The following is a 13,303-nucleotide window of genomic DNA, read 5'->3' as shown; positions in this document are numbered from 1 at the left end:
AACTAGCCAGCTAACAGAAACGTTTTGTAAGTAATCAGCTCACTTCTCCATGAATCACTCTCTTCATTTGCTCTGCACTACCTTCTACTTAGAACCGGGTGGGGCTATATTACATGCAGTAAAGTCCATAAGAATCTTCAGCATTGCAAGCAGCTAACATGCAATTTTAATAAGTTAATGTAAGGAATCTACCTTGATGAAAGCAAAATGCATCATCACAAAACCATCTCCCAATTTGGGGGAAAAAAAAGACTGGAGATTGTTTTCAGAAAAGGAAGTTATTACCAGTTTTCAAAGAAATCTTTTAGTTTGACTTTATATGCCTCATTGCCCTTTTCCCAGCTATGTAAATTCACCCTTTTATAGATTTTCCTCATTGATACCTTTCAGACAAGTTCTGCCACAAATTATAGCAAGTCTTTATTCTGATTTTTACTTTGACCAGGCTTAACAGATTCAGTATCTTGTACATGGCATTTGAACAGTGTTTTTTTTAAAAAACACAAGAGATTCAATATCTTGTACATGGCATTTGAAGTGTTTTTTTCAAAAAGCACAAGAATTTAAGATGAGGGAGGAGGATAAGCTGAAGGTTCGATGGACAGAACAAATATGTCAATTAAATCTTTTTTTTAAATAATTGCATTGAACAGGAAGGTGCAAATTAAAAGACACCAGAACAAAATGTAGCTTGACTTGCTGAGTTTCTCCAGCATTGTGCTTTTTTTTTAAAAAAAAAAGAACTCCCCCCCACCATCCCCAAACTATTACACCTCAATAAAGGTGGCTGCTTTTAAATCGCTGCCGTTTCTGCACATTCCAAGGATGCGATGGAAGTTGCAGTGTCGGGAAATTAGCGCCATGGGGGAGAGGGGAAGGGGAGAGGGGAAGGGGAGAGGGGAAGGGGAGAGGGGAAGGGGAGAGGGGAAGGGGAGAGGGGAAGGGGAGAGGGGAAGGGGAGAGGGGAAGGGGAGAGGGGAAGGGGAGAGGGGAAGGGGAGAGGGGAAGGGGAGAGGGGAAGGGGAGAGGGGAAGGGGAGAGGGGAAGGGGAGAGGGGAAGGGGAGAGGGGAAGGGAGAGGGGAAGGGGAGAGGGGAAGGGGAGAGGGGAAGGGGAGAGGGGAAGGGGAGAGGGGAAGGGGAGAGGGGAAGGGGAGAGGGGAAGGGGAGAGGGGAAGGGGAGAGGGGAAGGGGAGAGGGGAAGGGGAGAGGGGAAGGGGAGAGGGGAAGGGGAGAGGGGAAGGGGAGAGGGGAAGGGGAGAGGGGAAGGGGAGAGGGGAAGGGGAGAGGGGAAGGGGAGAGGGGAGAGGGGAGAGGGGAGAGGGGAGAGGGGAGAGGGGAGAGGGAGAGGGGAGAGGGAGAGGGGAGAGGGGGAGAGGGGAGAGGGGAAGGGGAGAGGGGAGGGGAGAGGGGAAGGGAGAGGGGAAGGGGAGAGGGAAGAGGGGAGAGGGAAGAGGAAGGGGGAAGGGGATTTGGACTCGCATCTCGCTGAGAGGACAGGAAGCTGGTGCAGCCGGAGAGACGGAAGCCAAGCCCATTGCCTGCGAAGCCGCAGCCCTGAAGGTAGTTTGCAGCCTACCTGTTTCTCTCTCTCCCCCCACGCCGCCCCCCCCCCCCAAACAAAGTTCAATTTCAGGGGAGACTTTAATTCAGGCTTGAGAGAGTGAAATCGATTGGTTGGCCAATGCATCGAGCTCATTGCCGGCCTGGTGGTGACTCAGGAGGACAAGGCTGGTCGTCTAAACTTCCGCTTTTGGGGACGCTTAGGCGAGGTGCAAAAGCAAAGTTCTCCGCCTCTTTCACCCCCCACAGAACTTGAGCTGCATTTTGCTTTTTGCCCTTCTTACCTCCGAGCTTCAGGTATTTTTCCCCCCTCTCCGGGATTTGAAAACGGCGGGTACCGCTGATAAATCTTAAGACTTCAAAACAAAAAAAAGAGGCGACAACCTTTGCGCCGCCCGACCGCCTCGGTCACTCACTCACTCACTCACTCACGCGCGCGAGCTCGGGCTTCCCCGCACACTGGGGCTCGCTCGCGCAGCAGCCGTTCGGCGCCCTCAGCCCGCCCTGCGTGACGCCGCAGGCCAGTCGGAGGCGCCGCTCGGCTTTGAGCGACGGCGCCGCTGGCCAATCGCACGGGTTTCCCCTCCCTCCGCTGCCTCGGTGTGCGGCTCCCGCCCGTCTGGGGGCGGGGCGGGAACGGCTGCCGCAGTCCATTTCTGGCGCAGGGACTGAGCGCGGCGGGCGAGGGAAGTGATGAGCAGTGCCTGGTTTGCTTTTTTTTTGGTTCACCTTGATGTGGAAAAATCCTCCTGAAGAGGACCAGGTACCTATTGTGCTTGAAGTAAAACATAAAGCAGACTGTGTAGACGTGGGCGCTTGAAGGTCGGGATGGGCCGATGGGTCTGTCTGTGCTATGACAGTGAGGAGGAAGTTGGCAAAATTGCAGCTACTTTGATGTGGCAACTCCAATTTGTATAATAGTAAAACACAAAATCCTGTAGACTCAGCAGGTACTTTATTTAGCAAAGATAAGGATGCATGACCAGCGTTTTGTTCGGGCGCCTGCCGACATTTTGCTCACACCTTGATGAAGGGCTCAAGCCGAAACGTCAGTTGTGTCCCATTATCTTTGCTATATAAAGGACACGGTTTGACCAGCTTAGTTGCTCCAGTATTGTGTTTTTACTCTATAAACCGCCTGAAAGAAAAATATTCCAAAAGGCCAACATAACAGAAGGCACGGTGTCACATAATAGTGGTCACCAAGCCACGTTATTGGCAGAAAGGTAGAGAGGTACATTTTTTAAGGAAAAAAAAAATACAGCATTCCAGAACTTAGGCATGGACCTGTCAAAAACTGGGTGAATGATCATCCAAAACTGATATCAAGACACAGCCCAGTCCAAAATCAAAGCATCGTGGATCCTCGAAATATGAAATTAAAAAGACCAGAAAATGACAAAACCATTCCACAAATCAGAAAGAGTTAACATTATGGGTCAGTTTTCTCTCAGCCTTAAGCTTGTCCTCGGCCATTTCCATCCCAGCTCTATTTGTAGCCTCATAGGATAAGGGCTGGTCTAGATATGCTCTGAATGAGATGAGAGTTTCTGCTGCCTGCTACTCTTTTTCCTCAATTCCCCTATAATCTTTCAGTTTGAAGTTACGCACTTTCCGTCAAGAAAATAAATCCTCCTAATCATTCTGCATAGAATGGTCATAATTATGTATAATCAATATTAAATCTTTCATCAGATATTTTTGTCCATATTAAAAGTCTTTCCCACAATGACAAGTCCAGGCAATGTCCTCATAAACCTTGGCATCTTGATATCAACTACCTTGACTTTTCCACCCATTCCCACATAACACATTCCAAATGCGTAGCACTTCACTCACTCCATGCAAATTCCTGCTTCATCATCAATGCTGCAGACAAGGCTGGTACAGTTGCAGTCTGGCAGACTGATCCCTATGTGACAGAGATTAGAAGGCAACTCTTGGATAGTTCCTTATTACGGGGTTATGGGGAGAAAGCTGGGGAGTGGAGCTGAGTGCGAGGATGGATCAGCTCATGATTAGAATGGCGGAGCAGACTCAATTGTTCAATGGGCCTACTTCTGCTACTATCTTGTGATTACCTGTGGACCTTGATACCACTAACAAATACCAGGCCTTCACACATTTCATTACATCAGGATAATCCCCCTTTGCAGACTCCAGCCTGTTAGTGCCCAACTCCACACTGTCTGCATCCATCTCTTTTCCAAGATCTACGAACAGGACTGCGTTCACAGGTCTCTTGTTTCTGCCTGCTCTTGTGCCACTAAATTTATGTCCTCATACCTCAACTCCATCCTGTCTCCCGTTGTCTGGTCCCCTCCCTCCCTTTTCCAGGACATCTCCCATGCCCTTTCTCATTTTAACAACTTCAAATACTTTGACACTCGTCACCAGTCTTGGTTGTGACCCAATATGTCCTTCACCTCCACAGATGCTACTTGACCCTCTAAGTTTCTCCATCTATTTGTATTGTTCTCCAGATTTCAGCATTCTCTTTTGCCTCTATCATCGTAATTTCTTCAGCACTCTCTTTGATGCTATTCTTTTGTGACAACCAAGACTGGACTTGTAATGATGGGCATAATTCTAATGTAATCGCCTCACTGTAATATTCACAGTTTACTCAGTTTCTCTTCAACTTTCAAGCCCCTGAACTGAGTCACAGCGAAGATCACAAGAATGTCCTCAAAACAACATTGGTTTCTTTTTTTAATTTTTAAAAATTTTTCACACTATGAACCATATTGACCAAAATACACACAAACATTTCCCTCTTGAATATACATCGTGTCATTTTCTCCCCTTTTTACCCCACCCCCCTTCCCTCCTTCCTTCCACCCCCCTCCAAACATTGGTTTCTTTAAACCATTCTGACTATCCTTTAATTATCTATGGCTTTTTCCAATTATTTTCCCACCAGCATTTTTGAACTGTCAGTATGTCCCCATTTTAAACAATGGTAGAGAAACACATAGAAATGTAAAAGCTTCAGATGCAATGAACAGTGATGCATTAGCAGTTTTTGTATCTTCTAGCAGAACACCTGCTTTTCTAGTTGAAGCCAGTAAGATTTGTGCAGAACACGCACACATTCCAATCTCATAGCAGCAACACTATGCCAGTTTACATAATTGCTGCAAGCCCATGCAAAGGTTTATGATGTGGAGTGGAGCCAGGAATTCTATGTCATATTGCACAAAAGTTTTGATTTTGGGCTTAAAATCATTAGTCCATATAAAAATGCAGTGATTAAATTCTTAGCCGTTGACTCTCAAGCAAAGCAGTGTTTCGATAGGTGCATCAGCCACAAAAAGATTGTGATTAACGAAACAGCCAGCCAAGGGAACACAATGACAGCATTTCTTGATATATTTATGTTCTCTGGTGTACATTTGTGTCATAAAGAATGTAAACCAATCCAGTCACATGCTATCAAATACAATCATGTAAAGTCCATTTCTTTTCATTGATTTTGAACAACTAGCGACTTACAGCTTCTGACAATCAGTCGCTCATGAATGCTGTATCAAGGTAAATATGATTGGAATGTCTATGATTAGGAAATGATATGGCCATTATTTATCTACACTTGTGCCACAGTACATTTTGGTGAGGGGGAGAAATCAATCAAGATCCTTTGGTAAAACACAGTATTTAAATCAGATCAAGCTGTATCTAACTCCGTGCAATTATTATCAAATGGCCATTAAAACATTGTGACATGCAGCCTGTATAGTCAGCTCAAAACTGGGTATCTATAGGCTGCTGTGGGGCATTAACAATAGCAGAATTATTGATGGTAAATGACCTAACAAGAAAAAGTTTCAGTGAAGAAGAGAGGAGGGTAATATTAAAGAGAATATCGGGGACATCAATACGACTGAGTGTCAAACCTTGCAAAACATAGTAGACACAGTTCAGGACATCCCAGGCAAAACCTTCCCCACCATCAAGAACATCTATGGAGAACGCTGCTATTGAAGAGCACCAGCAATTTTCAAGGATCCACACTACCTAGCACACACTCTGTTCTCGCTCTGACCATCAGGAAAGAGGTATATATACCACAAGACTTGCACCATCAGGTTCAGGAACAGCTATTACCCCTCCACCATCAGACTCCTTAACAACAAAATCAGGGACTCATTTAAGGATTCTTACTTCTCGCTGCATTGTTCAATCAATTTGTTTACATTTCTTTATTTGTTTACATGTGTAAATTGAGTACAGTTTTTTTTTCCACTACCAATAAGTGGTAATTCTGTCTCATCCGCAGGAAAAAGAAACTCAGGGTTGTAAGTGATGTCATGCATGTATTTTGATAATAAATCTGAAATCTGATGGGTCAGAATCTAAGTGAGATTCTAATGAATCTCCTCAAATTCTAATCTAATGAAATACCATTAATCTGAAACATCATAAATATGTTTCTTCTCCACATCTAATCCAGAGGGTGGTAAATCTGTGGAATTTGTTGCCTTATTTCTTAAGGCAGAGATTGATTAATCAGGGCACCAAAGGTTATCAGGAGAAGGCCGGGCTGAGTGGGGAAAATAGATAATCATGTTTAAATGGCAGGGCAGACTTGATGAGCTGAATAGCCTATATCTTATGATCTTCTGCCTGCCCTGCTAATAATTCCAGCACTTCTATTTTTATATCAGACTGTTAGAATGATAGTTCTTCTTTGGCTCGGCTTCGCGGACGAAGATTTATGGAGGGGTAATGTCCACGTCAGCTGCAGGCTCGTTTGTGGCTGACAAGTCCGATGCGGGACAGGCAGACACGGTTGCAGCGGTTGCAAGGGAAGATTGGTTGGCTGGGGTTGGGTGTTGGGTTTTTCCTCCTTTGTCTTTTGTCAGTGAGGTGGGCTCTGCGGTCTTCTTCAAAGGAGGTTGCTACCCGCCGAACTGTGAGGCACCAAGATGCTTGGTTTGAGGCGATATCAGCCCACTGGCGGTGGTCAATGTGGCAGGCACCAAGAGATTTCTTTAGGCAGTCCTTGTACCTCCTCTTTGGTGCACCTCTGTCTCAGTGGCCAGTGGAGAGCTTGCCATAGAACACGATCTTGGGAAGGCGATGGTCTTCCATTCTGGAGACGTGACCTACCCAGCGCAGTTTGATCTTCAGCAGCGTGGATTCGATGCTGTCGGCCTCTGCCATCTCGAGTACTTCGATGTTGGAGATGAAGTCGCTCCAATGAATGTTGAGGATGGAGCGGAGACAACGCTGGTGGAAGCGTTCCAGGAGCCGTAGGTGATACCGGTAGAGGACCCATGATTCAGAGCCATGATTCGGAGAATGATAGTAGTATTGTGATAAAACCATGCTCTGTGTTATTGTATCCAAAGAATCAAAAGTTAAACACAAAAGTGTGCAGAAACCATGATTGAAGTAAAAGTTTCTTCAAAAATCAGAATTTACTTCAAAGAATCAAAATCAAGTTTGTTATCATGAGCATATCATGATATTTGTTGTTTTGCAGCAACATGGTGGTGCAGAACGAGGTGAAAAAAATTACTATATGTAAATACATTTTTTTTACAAAGGACGTACTAGATCAGAGTTTTCCTTCTTTTCCAGCTAATTTTCCATTTTCTTTTAATGAATGGGTAGATTGATAAGGTACTTTGGTAATAATATGGAGCTTGGGAAAGCTAGCATCATACTACAAATGGAGGACTAACTCTAGAGAATTACAATTTGAAAACATTAATTCCTTCTGGGGGAAAAATAGACCTAAGAATCAACTAATTAAATTATGTGGAATTTTGAAGCATCTTATTTCATCCAGAGAGAATTTGAAAGGATTAACAAAGAAAACATAGAAAATAGATGTAGGAGTAGGCCATTTGTCCCTTCAAGCCTACACCACCATTCATTTTGATCATGGCTGATCATCCACTCAGTACCCTGTTCCAGCTCTCTCTCCATACCCCCTGATCCCCCTAGTCACAAATACTAAATCTAACTCTCTCTTAGATTAGTTTAATCAAAATTGACAATTCAGTTTCATCCAGAGGGAATTGTGAAGGATCATTTTCATTTTCAAAGGCCGATCAGAATGGTGATCTGCTGCTTGATCTTCGGTTCTAGAAGTTCCTCCACGAACATCTGTGGAGAGAGACAACCAAAGTCAACACTGCTGGTTGACAACCTTTCCTCAAAAGTCTATAATGAGAGGTAATTGACCCAAACCACTAACTTTCTCTCCTCTGATAGTACCTGACTTGCTCAATAATTTCTGCTCTATTTCAGATTTGTAGCATCTGCAATATTTTGATTTTATCTTAAAACCTCTCCTTACACATTGTTAGGTGGCTAAAATCTTTGTATCCAATGGCACCTTGAATTGATTAACTTTGTTAAAATGCTTTGTAAATGCATATAGGATTGCTGTTGAATGGTGATAAGGAGAAGCAATTCCAACCACTTTTGTTTTCTATTTTCTATTCAGTTTCTCTTTCACCTGTGGAATTGTGGTCTGTATATTCAAAACTACAGCAGAGAATAACTCCTGGAGCATAATGTAATGTCTCAGAGATAAAGCAGGCATGCAATATCCTATGGATAGAACCTCACAGGTTCTTAACATATCTCACATCTTAACACACATTCCCAAAACATTTCCCTGTCAGGTTTGAGCTGTGTATTCAATGAAAATGGATGTCATAGCACTTGGAATGATCCTGCTGTCACAGTAATACATGCTTCACTGTTCATAAACAATCTCTTTGTTTACAACTTTGGTGGGAGTGGTTATACATTTACTATAAACTGATTTATGCATGCCTCTTTCATGAGAGTATTTTTGGAAGATATCCTCTGAAAGGCTCCCGATGGTCAAACATTATTATTTAGTAAAACTTTTACATTTTTCAAGGATAAAGATGAGATAGGATAAAACTTGTGACTAGTTCATTATGTTGACTGTAAACTCAGAGAAATTTAATGCTAGAGTTTTATCGTTTTGCTTTACATGGAGGGTTGAGAGATATTTGCCAGATTCAGTCAGTCAGATATTGAATATTAAACATTTTTCAAATCAGCCACAGCAACTTACTGTTTAAATAAGTACATTTCAACTTGCCCAAATGTAGGATTGTAATACAGAGCAGAAAAAAAATCCCAGATAAGTCCATAAGACAATTAGGGATAAGAGCAGAATAACACCCTTACTGTCTGTGGTAATGAATTCCACAGATTCACCACTCTGACTGAAAATATTTCTCTTCATCTCGGTTCTAAATGAATATTTTTTTATACTGAGGCTGTGCCCTTGGTCTTAGACTCTTCCCACTTCTGGAAACATCTTCTCCACATCTCGTCTATTGACCCCTTTCAATATTCAGTATGTTTCAATGAGATTCCCCCCTCGTCCTTCTAAACTTTAGCGAGTACAAGCCCAGAGCCATAAAACACTCCTTATTCATTAACCTTCCCTCTCCAGGATCATTCTCATAAGCTTCCTCTAGATTCTCTCCAACACCAGTACATTCTTACTCAGATATGGGGCCCAAAACTTCTCGCAATACTTAAAATGGGTCTGACCAATGCCTTGTAAAGCCTCAGCATCACATCTTTGTCTTTAACTTCTCGTCCGTCCTCTTGAAATATTAACATTGTATTTGCCTTTCTTACTACCGACTCAACCTGTAAGTCAACCTTTTTTTATAATTTTTTATTTTTCACATTGTGAACCATATCAACCAAAATAGGTACAAACGTTTCTCCTTAAATTTACACAGTGGTCTTTTCTCCCCTTTTTTTTCCCCCTTTCCCTCCCTCCCCTCTACCCACCCCCCTCCAAAATCCATAAATATTCAACACCTGCAAGTTAACCTTTAAGGAATCCTGCACTCAGACTTTTGGTTCCTTGGTTGAGGACATTGTTAACCAACCTCAGCAAGGCTGATGGAAAGAGTGCTACAGTTTTCCTTAGCATCTCTAGGATAGATGAACAAATATCAAAACTTCAGCTCCAAATATATTGCGGAATCATCGTTGATGGAGAGTTAATGAGAAATAAAATTAGACATAAGCACAATTAGAATTGCTATTATTGTCCTGCATAAGCAGATTTCTGATGCGGAAACCCAGTGATTGGTGAGGTGAATAACCCTGCTGCTGCCCAATGTGTTCACTATTTTATTTGCCTAATCACAAAGTATTCCCCATCTAAAGCAGCCCTATCTAATTTCTCCTGATCCCAAAGGAGATCATGTAGATTGTACTTCTGTTTAGAGTAAAAACGTGAAGACGCTTCTCTTTTCCCTCTGTCTGGTTTGACAGCTAAAAACTACCACCCCCTCCCCTCACCCGCTCCCACCAAACAATTCTCTCCTTTTTTCTCTCCTGCCTCTTATCATAATCCAATTCACACCTTTTGTCCATTGAACTGTATTTCTCCCCCTCCCATTTTTTTTTGCCAACCATTTAATATAAGGCACTTTCAGATGGCCAAATCCCCCAATGTAATGCCGCATATTATGTTCATATGCGGCTGTTGGGACCACTTGAAAGTGCAGGAGGCACCTGCGAGGCGAACTTTGTAACCCTCCTCCGGGAGGGATAATTGCTGGAGCACTGAGGTCCCCCCACTGCACATGAATGCAGCCGCCTGAAAGCAGCTGCTAAAGGGATGACAGTCAGCTGGTGAGCGCCTGACAGCTCCCCTCCCAGCTGCCCCACCCCCCAGCGTGGGACGTCAGGCCTGGGGCAGCTTGCGCCAACTTCCCCACAGTGTGGGGACTCATGTCAGACTGTTGGGAGAGTGGGTGTTGAGACTCATGTCGGGCTGTTGGGAGAATGGGTGTGGGGACTCGTGTCGGGCTGTTGGGAGAGCTGGGCAGCGGTATCAGTGTGGGGACGTCCCTGCACTTTTAGCCCGCTCTGGCTGTCCCATCTCTGACAGCCAGCCATCCCAAACCTGACAGCCCGAAGAGACAGGAGCCAGAGTGCACTTTGAGGTGCATCCAGTGCAGCTGTCCCTTCAGGAAGCCACTGCTGTGCTTTTAGCGCTGCCACCTGAATGGCAATTCAAATGGACCCTTCTGCTTCTGCAGGTGCATTCTTAGGAGAGAATGCACCTGAAGAAGCCTATAGACTTCTTGCCTGCTTTTTGCTTATACCACAAGGAAGGGCTCAGACTCGAAACTTCAGTAATTTATCTTTACTTCCTATGGAAGCTGCGAGACCTGCTGAGTTCCTCCAGTATTTGTGTGCATTTTTGTACTTTTGTTCAGCTTGTTTATTGTTGTTTATTGAACACAGTGAGTGACTAACTCTCTACTTTATAGAATTAGATGTTGCTCAATAGCACAATTGGTCATAGCAAGTGACTCAGTGGTGTGCATTCTTTTCTTCTTTGGCTTGGCTTCGCGGACGAAGATTTATGGAGGGGTAAATGTCCACGTCAGCTGCAGGCTCATTTGTGGCTGACAAGTCCGATGCGGGACAGGCAGACACGGTTGCAGCGGTTGCAGGGGAAAATTGGTGGGTTGGGGTTGGGTGTTGGGTTTTTCCTCCTTTGTCTTTTGTCAGTGAGGTGGGCTCTGCGGTCTTCTTCAAAGGAGGTTGCTGCCTGCCGAACTGTGATGCGGCAAGATGCACGGTTTGAGGCGATATCAGCCCACTGGCAGTGGTCAATGTGGCAGGCACCAAGAGATTTCTTTAGGCAGTCCTTGTACCCCTTCTTTGGTGCACCTCTGTCACAGTGGCCAGTGGTGTACATACTAAACTGTTATTCCCTATGGGCATTGATTGTTTGGGAGAATAAACTGCTGTCATCTGGAGAGGGTAGAGTATGGCATGAAGATCAGGAGAATAATGAGAAAAACTGGGAGGGATTTGAGATAGGGACATCGAAGAAGGGAGGTAAATACAAATATATTAAATTAGGACAAGAGGATGTGGAAAAGTATCTGGGCACGATCATGAATCTACTTTGTTTATATAGAATATGTTGGGTGAGTGATTGATCTCAGACTACATCCACATGTGGTTAAGAATGTTTGCTTGTCAAAATAGAAAAAGCATGGAAGAATACAGTCCTAATATGGGTAGATGGGATTACTGCAGATCAGCCATTCTCAATAGGGGCCATTTGGCTTCCCTGGGGGCTACACCACATTTAAGGGGTTCACAGACTGAAAGTCGGTAGGAGAGAAGAAATCAACTAAATATAAAGATGTATAAATGAGGTTTCAGGCCAAAGCCCTTCTTCCATACCTTGAAGAAGGACTCAAGCCTGAATTGTCGGTTATGTATATCTTTACCTCCTATAGATGCTGCAAGACTGGCTGAGTTTCTCCTGCATTTCTATGTTTTTACTTGATTCTAGCGGTGTTGATCTTCACTTTTCAGGACCTTTTACCTGAAGGTAGCAGTGGGAAGAAGTTGTGACCAGGGTGATGGAGGCCTTTTATGATATTGCTGCTATTTCGAGGCAGTGCACGTAGTTGTCTTCAGTGGATGAGAGGTCAGAGTTTATGATGGACCTGGCTATGTTTATGATGGATTTGGCTATATTTGTTTCCTGTTTCAGACCTAATTGCCATTGGACCAAGACCATGTAGTAACCGTTGTGCAATGGCCACGCCACATGAAATAATTTGTATTCAGAAATCTTCTACTCCTTAATAATGGGAGTGCAATCAAGTCTTTCTTACCCTAAGAAACTTTGGAAGAAAAAGATATTTTAATGAGGGTCTGCATTTTCACTGAAAGAAGAGTCAAGTAACAAAAATAAACTGCAGTTAATGATAGATTTACAACACTATGATTTTCTGCTGAGATATACTTAATTTTTAGTCATTAGATCCCAAACAAATTTGTCATGATTGGGGGAAGGGAATTGAGTGCTGTTTCAGGCTTTGGGAATGCATTCCTGACAGTTGGAAGACCAAACTGTCTGTGTTTCTGTTCAGTGATATGATATTTAAACAATTTCATTCTTGGTCCTTCCCCACTCCCAGTGGATCCAAAACCACATCACAAAGCAGTCTGCCTCCTCAATTCCCAACTCATAGTTCGTGCTCAAACTGTTATGAAACCCAAACCAATTTTTTTCTTATCAATTAATATTTAAACAGATGCCCCTTGATGATAATCCCCACTTTTACAAAGAACCACTAAAAACTGAAACAAACAGTGAAGAGATTGTATGGTTGATTCACAGGCCTTTGGCGTTCAAATATCTCAGCAAGATATGGCAGGACAACTAACCTTAATCTTTTTGAACAATTGAAGGTAAAATCAGATTGGGTTCTCCACCTCTTTCCCTTCATTATTATCTGATGTCCAAATATTGACTTTCATCAGTAGGGTAGAACTTAAAATGAGGTGTTTACAAAAGTAAAGTAGCTTTGCCATACACCCTATTCAAAACTTACAAAGTTCTAATGAAATATTGGTTCTTAGCAATATCCTGTGGTATCATATCCAACATGGCACGAAAACCAACAGATACAGCAATGAGCTCTCTGAACCCTTCTCCATTAACAATGGCGTGAAGCAAGGCTGTGTTCTCGCACCAACCCTCTTTTCAATCTTCTTCAGCATGATGCTGAACCAAGCCATGAAAGACCCCAACAATGAAGACGCTGTTTACATCCGGTACCGCACGGATGGCAGTCTCTTCAATCTGAGGCGCCTGCAAGCTCACACCAAGACACAAGAGAAACTTGTCCGTGAACTACTCTTTGCAGATGATGCCGCTTTAGTTGCCCATTCAGAGCC

At 43.6% G+C, this 13,303-nt stretch overlaps 2 protein-coding genes and 1 long non-coding RNA gene across 12 annotated transcripts in view; 1 reads left to right on the top strand and 2 right to left on the bottom strand.

Moving 5' to 3' along the window:
- The window catches only part of LOC138748972 (myosin-9-like), a 135,152-nt gene extending 133,096 nt beyond the window's left edge, over positions 1-2,056 (bottom strand). For both annotated transcript variants that reach the window (XM_069909951.1, XM_069909952.1), the window contains exon 1: positions 1,846-2,056. The gene's annotated coding sequence lies outside the window, so the exon portion shown is untranslated. The remainder of the gene's footprint in view (positions 1-1,845) is intronic.
- A 132-nt stretch (positions 2,057-2,188) lies between these two features.
- Positions 2,189-13,303, top strand: part of LOC138748979 (uncharacterized) — a 45,215-nt gene continuing 34,100 nt past the window's right edge. For all 4 annotated transcript variants that reach the window (XR_011348351.1, XR_011348352.1, XR_011348350.1 and 1 more), the window contains exon 1: positions 2,189-2,324. This is a non-coding gene — a long non-coding RNA (uncharacterized lncRNA). The remainder of the gene's footprint in view (positions 2,325-13,303) is intronic.
- Positions 7,537-13,303, bottom strand: part of foxred2 (FAD-dependent oxidoreductase domain containing 2) — a 170,200-nt gene continuing 164,433 nt past the window's right edge. For all 6 annotated transcript variants that reach the window (XR_011348346.1, XR_011348340.1, XR_011348348.1 and 3 more), the window contains one exon: positions 7,537-7,678. The gene's annotated coding sequence lies outside the window, so the exon portion shown is untranslated. The remainder of the gene's footprint in view (positions 7,679-13,303) is intronic.

Source organism: Narcine bancroftii, chromosome 13 (assembly GCF_036971445.1).
Source record: "Narcine bancroftii isolate sNarBan1 chromosome 13, sNarBan1.hap1, whole genome shotgun sequence".
Classification (NCBI taxonomy): Eukaryota; Metazoa; Chordata; class Chondrichthyes; order Torpediniformes; family Narcinidae; genus Narcine; species Narcine bancroftii.
Note: the sequence above shows the minus strand (reverse complement) of the source record. Positions and strands in the feature narration are given on the sequence as shown.